We start from the raw sequence: 6000 nt of genomic DNA on the forward strand, positions 1-6000 counted from the left end.
ACACGCACACATACATACAGACATACACGCACACAGTTACAAACACACACACAGACAGGCACACATTTCCAAACACACAGCACCCCCCGCATGCATACACGCACTCACACACACCCCATCTACACACTCACATTCACACCCCTCCCCTAACGATCACCTTACCTGGTCCGGTGATCCTCCGGGAGGGAACAGGATCCATGGGGGCTGCTCCGCCGCCAGTACCCCATCACCCCATCACCAGAACACCGCCACGCCAAATCATGGGACGTGATTCGGTAGGCGGTGTTCTGATGACGTGGCGGTGGAGGTGGAGCAGCCTCCACTTCCCCACCGACCACCAGTATGGCTGCTGGCGGCTCTCCGTCCAAAAAACGACAGAGGGCTGCCAGCAGTCATAATACGCTGCGCGGAAAACCACCTGCACTGGCGGTCTTCAGCACGGCAGTACCTCGGCAGTCTTTCAAAAAGAGGTCGAAATGAGGGCCATAATGTTGCATTGAAACAAGTGTTTGATAGACTTAAGATGGCATGATTGACTCTCAGGAAAGAAAAATGTCAATTCTTGGTGGAAGAGATTGAGTATCTGGGGCATACATTGTCTAAGGAAGGTGTGAGACCGAAAAAAGATTTATTAACCCCTTCGCTGCCAGGCCTTTTCCCCCTCCTGTGCCAGGCCTTTTTTTGCCTATTCGGGGCAGTTCGCGCTTAGGCCCTCATAACTTTTTGTCCACATAAGCTAACCAAGCCAAATTTGCGTCCTTTTTTTCCAACATCCTAGGGATTCTAAAGGTACCCAGACTTTGTGGGTTCCCCTGAAGGAGGCCAAGAAATTGGCCAAAATACAGTGAAATTTTCGTTTTTTTCAAAAAAATTGGAAAAAGTGGCTGCAGAAGGAGGCTTGTGGTTTTTCCCCTGAAAATGGCATCAACAAAGGGTTTGTGGTGCTAAACTCAGCAGCTTCCCAGCTTTCAGGAACAGGCAGACTTGAATCAGAAAACCCAATTTTTCAACACAATTGTGGCATTTTACTGGGGCATACCCCATTTGTGCAATTTTTTGTGCTTTCAGCCTCCTTCCAGTCAGTGACAGGAATGGTCATGAAACCAATGCTGGATCCCAGAAACCTAAACATTTCTGAAAAGTAGACAAAATTCTGAATTCAGCAAGGGGTCATTTGTGTAGATCCTACAAGGGTTTCCTACAGAAAATAACAGCTGAAAAAGAAAAATATTGAAATTGAGGTGAAAAAAACATCAATTTTTCTCTACGTTTTACTCTGTAACTTTTCCCTGCAATGTCAGATTATCGAAAGCAATATACCGTTACGTCTGCTGGACTCCTCTGGTTGCGGGGATATATAGGGTTTGTAGGTTCATCAAGAACCCGAGGAACCCAGAGCCAATAAATGAGCTGCACCCTGCAGTGCGTTTTCATTCTATACCGGGTATACAGCAATTCATTTGCTGAAATATAAGGAGTAAAAAATTGCTATCAAGAAAACCTTTGCATTTCCAAAAAGGGCACAAGATAAGGTGTTGAGGAGCAGTGGTTATTTGCACATCTCTGAATTCCGGGGTGACCATAGTAGCACGTGAATTACAGGGAATTTCTCAAATAGATGTCTTTTTTACACACACTCCTATATTTGGAAGGAAAAAATGTAGAGAAAGACAAGGGGCAATAGTACTTGTTTTGCTAATCTATGTTCCCCCAAGTCTCCCGATAAAAATGGTACCTCACTTGTGTGGGTAGGCCTAGCGCCCGCGACAGGATATGCCCCAAAACACAACGTGGACACATCACAGAAAACAGAGCTGTTTTTAGCAAAGTGACTACCTGTAGATTTTGGCCTCTAGCTCAGCCGCCACCTAGGGAAACCTACCAAACCTGTGCATTTCTGAAAACTAGAGACCTAGGGGAATCCAAGGAGGGGTGACTTGTGTAGCTCGGACCAGGTTCTGTTACCCAGAATCCTTTGCAAACCTCAAAATTTAGCTAAAAAAACACATGTTCCACACATTTCTGTGGCAGAAAGTTCTGGAATCTGAGAGGAGCCACAAATTTCCTTCCACCCAGCGTTCCCCCACGTCTCCCGATAAAAACGATACCTCACTTGTGTGGGTAGGCCTAGCGCCCGCGACAGGATATGCCCCAAAACACAACGTGGACATATCACAGAAAACAGAGCTGTTTTTAGCAAAGTGACTACCTGTAGATTTTGGCCTCTAGCTCAGCCGCCACCTAGGGAAACCTACCAAACCTGTACATTTCTGAAAACTAGAGACCTAGGGGAATCCAAGGTGGGGTGACTGGCGGGGCTCGGACCTGGTTCTGTTACCCAGAATCCTTTGCAAACCTAAAAAATTGGCTAAAAAAACACATGTTCCTCACATTTCTGTGGCAGAAAGTTCTGGAATCTGAGAGGAGCCACAAATTTCCTTCCACCCAGCGTTCCCCCACGTCTCCCGATAAAAATGATACCTCACTTGCGTGGGTAGGCCTAGCGCCCGCGACAAGATATGCCCCAAAACACAACGTGGACATATCACAGAAAACAGAGCTGTTTTTAGCAAAGTGACTACCTGTAGATTTTGGCCTCTAGCTCAGCCGCCACCTAGGGAAACCTACCAAACCTGTACATTTCTGAAAACTAGAGACCTAGGGGAATCCAAGGAGGGGTGACTGGCGGGGCTCGGACCTGGTTCTGTTACCCAGAATCCTTTGCAAACCTAAAAAATTGGCTAAAAAAACACATGTTCCTCACATTTCTGTGGCAGAAAGTTCTGGAATCTGAGAGGAGCCACAAATTTCCTTCCACCCAGCGTTCCCCCACGTCTCCCGATAAAAATGATACCTCACTTGCGTGGGTAGGCCTAGCGCCCGCGACAGGATATGCCCCAAAACACAACGTGGACATATCACAGAAAACAGAGCTGTTTTTAGCAAAGTGACTACCTGTAGATTTTGGCCTCTAGCTCAGCCGCCACCTAGGGAAACCTACCAAACCTGTACATTTCTGAAAACTAGAGACCTAGGGGAATCCAAGGAGGGGTGACTGGCGGGGCTCGGACCTGGTTCTGTTACCCAGAATCCTTTGCAAACCTCAAAAATTGGCTAAAAAAACACATGTTCCTCACATTTCTGTGGCAGAAAGTTCTGGAATCTGAGAGGAGCCACAAATTTCCTTCCACCCAGCGTTCCCCCACGTCTCCCGATAAAAATGATACCTCACTTGCGTGGGTAGGCCTAGCGCCCGCGACAGGATATGCCCCAAAACACAACGTGGACATATCACAGAAAACAGAGCTGTTTTTAGCAAAGTGACTACCTGTAGATTTTGGCCTCTAGCTCAGCCGCCACCTAGGGAAACCTACCAAACCTGTACATTTCTGAAAACTAGAGACCTAGGGGAATCCAAGGAGGGGTGACTGGCGGGGCTCGGACCTGGTTCTGTTACCCAGAATCCTTTGCAAACCTAAAAAATTGGCTAAAAAAACACATGTTCCTCACATTTCTGTGGCAGAAAGTTCTGGAATCTGAGAGGAGCCACAAATTTCCTTCCACCCAGCGTTCCCCCACGTCTCCCGATAAAAATGATACCTCACTTGCGTGGGTAGGCCTAGCGCCCGCGACAGGATATGCCCCAAAACACAACGTGGACATATCACAGAAAACAGAGCTGTTTTTAGCAAAGTGACTACCTGTAGATTTTGGCCTCTAGCTCAGCCGCCACCTAGGGAAACCTACCAAACCTGTACATTTCTGAAAACTAGAGACCTAGGGGAATCCAAGGAGGGGTGACTGGCGGGGCTCGGACCTGGTTCTGTTACCCAGAATCCTTTGCAAACCTCAAAAATTGGCTAAAAAAACACATGTTCCTCACATTTCTGTGGCAGAAAGTTCTGGAATCTGAGAGGAGCCACAAATTTCCTTCCACCCAGCGTTCCCCCACGTCTCCCGATAAAAATGATACCTCACTTGCGTGGGTAGGCCTAGCGCCCGCGACAGGATATGCCCCAAAACACAACGTGGACATATCACAGAAAACAGAGCTGTTTTTAGCAAAGTGACTACCTGTAGATTTTGGCCTCTAGCTCAGCCGCCACCTAGGGAAACCTACCAAACCTGTACATTTCTGAAAACTAGAGACCTAGGGGAATCCAAGGTGGGGTGACTGGCGGGGCTCGGACCTGGTTCTGTTACCCAGAATCCTTTGCAAACCTAAAAAATTGGCTAAAAAAACACATGTTCCTCACATTTCTGTGGCAGAAAGTTCTGGAATCTGAGAGGAGCCACAAATTTCCTTCCACCCAGCGTTCCCCCACGTCTCCCGATAAAAATGATACCTCACTTGCGTGGGTAGGCCTAGCGACCGCGACAGGATATGCCCCAAAACACAACGTGGACATATCACAGAAAACAGAGCTGTTTTTAGCAAAGTGACTACCTGTAGATTTTGGCCTCTAGCTCAGCCGCCACCTAGGGAAACCTACCAAACCTGTACATTTCTGAAAACTAGAGACCTAGGGGAATCCAAGGAGGGGTGACTGGCGGGGCTCGGACCTGGTTCTGTTACCCAGAATCCTTTGCAAACCTAAAAAATTGGCTAAAAAAACACATGTTCCTCACATTTCTGTGGCAGAAAGTTCTGGAATCTGAGAGGAGCCACAAATTTCCTTCCACCCAGCGTTCCCCCACGTCTCCCGATAAAAATGATACCTCACTTGCGTGGGTAGGCCTAGCGCCCGCGACAGGAAACGCCCCAAAGCGCAACGTGGACACAACCAAAATTTTTGAAGAAAACAGTGCCTACCTGTGGATTTTGGCCTGTAGCTCAGCCGGCACCTAGGGAAACCTACCAAACCTGTGCATTTCTGAAAACTAGAGACCTACGGGAATCCAAGGAGGGGTGACTTGCGGGGCTCGGACCAGGTTTTGTTACCCAGAATCCTTTGCAAACCTCAAAATTTGGCCAAAAAAAACACTTTTTCCTCTCATTTCTGTGGCAGAAAGTTCTGGAATCTGAGAGGAGCCACAAATTTCCTTCCACCCACCATTCCCCCAAGTCTCCCGATAAAAATGATACCTCACTTGTGTGGGTGGGCCAGGTGCCTGCAACAGAATAAGGCCCAAAACCTGAAGAGATAGAAGGGAGAGGTATTTTTGCAATATATCATTTTGATGTGTGCACATACGTCCGTGATGTGCCAAACACTAAAATAGTGAAAAGAAACACACTTAGGTTATGTGAAGAAGACCCCTCACCCACCAACCAAGTTGGTGGCATGCTTCATCATCGGGGTCCCACCCGAGGCACCTAGCGTGTCACAGGTGTGCTGCGACGCCTGATTACAGCGGAGCAGGTTTTGTCATTTTTTACAACACATACTGGTTGGATTTGGCACGAGGGTGAGTGATGGTTCAGTGGATCAAATTTTATTAACAAGAGATTTCACAAAAATGAAATGCACTGCTAATAACTGAAAGGCAAAAAAGTGAACCAATGACTCACAGCTCGTGAGCTGTAAAGCCGCGACAAGGCACCAACCGCTTTACAGTCCATTCACACACCTTTCATACATGACACGCACAAGACCATTCACACCGCCAGCCACGGGCCCTGCACATTACAACACTCACATCGACAGACCGCGCCACTCAAGGGCCCATCACTTACATACGCCCACATGCCTGATACAAGAATCACACCAGCTGATGGGAGTGTGGACTGCCGTTTGGCTGGCACCGCCAGCCAAGCGCCACCCCACGCACACCGCCAGCCAAGCGCCACCCCACGCACACCGCCAGCCAAGCGCCACCCCACGCACACCGCAATCACTTTTTTTAATTTATAAACAACAAATAAACTACTAATTATAAAATAGGCACTAAACTACAAACACAAAACCTCAAACTAAATACACGACAGATGCCAACCGTGAAACATATGAAAATATAAAACAGACAGCTTACGCTCACGGTATTTCCCAAAAGTTTTTC

This window comes from Pleurodeles waltl, chromosome 1_2 (genome assembly GCF_031143425.1).
Source record: "Pleurodeles waltl isolate 20211129_DDA chromosome 1_2, aPleWal1.hap1.20221129, whole genome shotgun sequence".
Taxonomy (NCBI): domain Eukaryota; kingdom Metazoa; phylum Chordata; class Amphibia; order Caudata; family Salamandridae; genus Pleurodeles; species Pleurodeles waltl.